Source organism: Sinocyclocheilus grahami, unplaced genomic scaffold (genome assembly GCF_001515645.1).
Source record: "Sinocyclocheilus grahami isolate Dianchi unplaced genomic scaffold, SAMN03320097.WGS_v1.1 scaffold2788.1, whole genome shotgun sequence".
Taxonomy (NCBI): Eukaryota; Metazoa; Chordata; class Actinopteri; order Cypriniformes; family Cyprinidae; genus Sinocyclocheilus; species Sinocyclocheilus grahami.
In genome coordinates, this window is record NW_015507965.1 from 34,203 (window position 1) to 38,167 (window position 3,965).

The window sequence follows — 3,965 nt, forward strand, 5'->3', positions numbered from 1 at the left end:
TCCGTACTGTAGAATGCAGAAGAAGAAATTTCAACACACTTCAGCAATAAAAAATAAGTAATTTTTGCTTATTAGTATGATTGAACTGGATCATCGAAGGTCAGAAGCAAAGACATTGGTTAATAGAATGGGATTAAATACATAAAGGATATTTGTGTTGTTTAACATTTAATTATTGCAGGTTCGCGTCATATTCTGAGTTGCATTAATTTGATTCATTTTGAGGAATACTGAATCTGTGTGCTTTTTTTGTGAGTGAGATGAATTAATGCATATTCATATTTATTTTAGAACTACAGTAACATCTTCTGATTTCTCTCAACATGGGGACAGGAGAGCTGTCAATCAATAAATTGGAAAAAAAAAAGTAACTTGCGTTACTTTTTTGAAAAAGTAACTGAGATATTCTCTTGTAAATTAAAAAGTAATGTGTTACTTTACTAGTTACTTGAAAAAAGTAATCTGAGTACGTAACTTGCGTTACTGCGTTACCCCCAACACTGTAGTTCACTAGTAACAAAAATATCTTGCAACTAATGCTTTAACTTGGACAGCTCTAAATTCTACACAATAAATATTTCCTTCATGCAGGTTGCTGTCTGACACGTTTTTCCGGTCCCTTTTGATTGACAGGTTATAATCGGCCCTGATAATTGGCTGTGTTTTAAACAATCAGATGATGGCCAAAAGTGCAGATAATAATGCTATTTTTTTGTGATCAACATGTTATTGTGTTTTCTTGCTAACAGAGTCACCACTATTGACAGTAACAAACTTTCTCCAAACCATTTCAGTGTGGAGATAACTGCTATATAACAGAAATAAACAGAAAAAAAGTATACATTAAAAAAAATAACTACATTCGTAGTGTCAGAGATGAATGATATGCAGGAAGAAAGTGTCTAACAAAATAAAGAGGACCAAAGAGACAAAATATAGAGAAAACACCAATGGAACCCGCAGTCTTATTTGTTACATCTTAGTGCATTCTTCTATCCTATTCTTTTACATCAGTTAACTTTTAAGAATGAAAATCAAGTTGTCAAGTTGAGTCACCTTTATTTATATAGCGCTTTATACAATACAGATTGTGTAAACAGGAAAATAATGTCAATAATGTAGGAGGACAATAGTAAACTGTCAATATTTCAGTTAAAGTCAGTTCATTGTTGATTTAGTGATGTTATCATCCAGCTCAGTTCAGTTCTCTTCAAATAGCATCTGTGCAATCAAGCCGACAATATTGCCAGAAATTAAGTGTCCCCAACTAGGCAAGCCAAAGGCAACAGTGGCATGGAACCAAAACTCCATCGGTGACAGAAATGGAGGGGAAAAAAGCCTTAGGAGAAGCCAGGCTCATTTGGGGGACCAGTTCTCCTTTGGCCAGATGAAACCAGCATGGTGTGGTTTAATTCCAGGCTGAAGCACAAGTCAAATTGTGCAGAGGATTTGTCTGGTTCTCATGGTCTTGTGCCAATGGCCATCTAGTTGACAAGGGCTTCGCAGGAGATCTTTCTCTAGGGCTCATCTAGTTGACATGGTCTCCGCTGAAATTTAGGGCTGTAGAGGTCATCTCTAGGTGATGATCCACCATCTGGTCTGGATACAGACTGGATCTAGTTGACTGCAGTGACCATCTAATCTGGATACGGACTGGATCTGGGTGGCTATGGTGACCTCATAATAAGAATGAAACAGACTGAAATTAGCATAGATGCCATTCTTCTTACAATGTGGCAAGTACATCCTAGGTTATGGGAAGTGTTCCTGGTTCTGGTTAACCTAATTAATGCAGCCTTTATCGTATTTAAATTAAAGAAATGTCATGGTGTGTTATGTGTATGAAAGGTTAAAGAGATGGGTCTTGAATCTAGATCTAAACTGACAGAATATGTCTGCCTCCTGAAAAACTCTAACTAGATTGTTCCAGAGTTTGGACACTAAATAGGAAAAGGATCTGCTGCCCACAATTGAATTTGATATTCTAAGTCAAGTCAAGTCACCTTTATTTGTGTAGTGCTTTATACAATACTGGTTGTGTCAATGCATCTTTACAGTGTCAAACAGGAAAATAGTTGGTCAATAATGCAAGACAATAACAAAGAGTCATTTTTCCAGCTAAAATCAGTTCATTGATGATTCAGTGATGCCATCATCCAGTTCAGCTCTCTTCCAATACTGTCTGTGCAATCAGTCAAGCATCTCCAACTAAGCAAGCCAAAGGCGACAGTGGCAAGGAACCAAAACTCCATCTGTGACAGAAATAGAGAAAAAAACCTTGGAAGAAACCAGGCTCAGTCGGTGGGCCAGTTCTCCTCTGGCCAGACAAAACCAGCATGGCGTGGTTTAATTCGAGGCTGCAACACAGATGCAGAGGACTTGTCTGTTTCCTGTGGTCTTGTGCCGATGGTCATCGAGGTGATGAGGTCTTTGTCTCTGGGGCGCATCTAGTTGACATGGTCTCCGCTGACATTCAGGGCTGTAGAAGTCGTCTCTAGGTGCTGATCCACCATCTGGTCTGGATATGGACTGGATCTGGGTGGCTACAGTGACCATCTGATCTGGATACAGACTGGCTATGGTGACCTCGGAATAAGAGTGAAAGAGACTAATATTAGCGTACTGTAGATGTAATTCTTCTTACGATGTAGCGAGTACATCGGGTGTTATGGGAAGTGTTCCAGGTTCTGGTTGACCTAATTAATGCAACCTAACAATCCTTTAACAGATTTGAATTATAGAAATCTGTTAGTGTATTATGTGTATGCTAAGTTAAAGAGATGGGTCTTTAATCTAGATTTAAACTGACAGAGTGTTTCTGCCTCCCGAACAACGCTAGGTAGATTGTTCCAGTGTTTGGCCGCTAAATAGGAAAAGGATTTGTCGCCTGCAGTTGATTTTGATATTCTAGGTATTATTAAATGGCCAGAGTTTTGAGATCGCAGTGGATGTGAAGGACTATAATGCGATATGAGCTTGCTCAAGTATTAAGGAGCTGAACCATTCAGGGCTTTATAAGTAATTAGCAATATTTAAAAATGTATTCATTGTTCAATAGGGAGCCAGTGCAGAGTTGACAGAACCGGACTAATATGGTCATACTTCCTGGTTCTAGTAAGAACTCTAGCTGCTGCATTTTGGACCAGCTGGAGTTTTTTTTTTATTAAGCGCGCAGAGCAACCACCCAATAAAGCATTACAGTAATCTAACCTTGAGGTCATGAACGCATTCTGTTTTTGACATTGAAAGCATAGGTCATTTTTAAGATGGAAAAATGCAGATTTACAAATGCTATAAACATGGTTTTCAAAGGAAAGATTGCTATCAAATAGCAGACCTAGGTTCCTAACTGATGCCGAAGAATTAAAAGAGCTGCCATCAAGTGTTAGACAGTGTTTTAGGTTATTACATGCGGAGGTTTAGTCCAATAATTAAAACCTCTGTTTTTTTCAGAATTCAGCTGCAGAAAGTTACTAGTCATACAGTTTTATTATATCAACTATGCATTCCGTTAGTTTTGCGAATTTGTATCTTTTGTCGGGCCCCAAACAAAGAAATTGTAATATGCGCACATCCAAAAACTTTAGGCAGGTGCTCGATCACATGGAGCACTTCGCTGTCAATATACAAAAACCGGCACACTGCCACTACTGCTCTCAAAGACAACGTTTATTAAAATCACAACATTTCGACACTCAGGTCTTAGTCAGGGAAACAAGAAGTGATCAGAAGAATACAATTTACCAACATGATATATCACATATATATAATATATTTGTATATATTCATCAAACAAATTACCCTATTATGAATGAACGAAATGAACGAAAACGAAGAGGAAAAAACAGAAAAGACCTATATCCCATATATACATATTACATTACATATCGGGCCACGAAGAAATATAGAGCTGAGTATCATCAGCATAACAGTGAAATCTAACACCATGCTTCTTGATGATATCT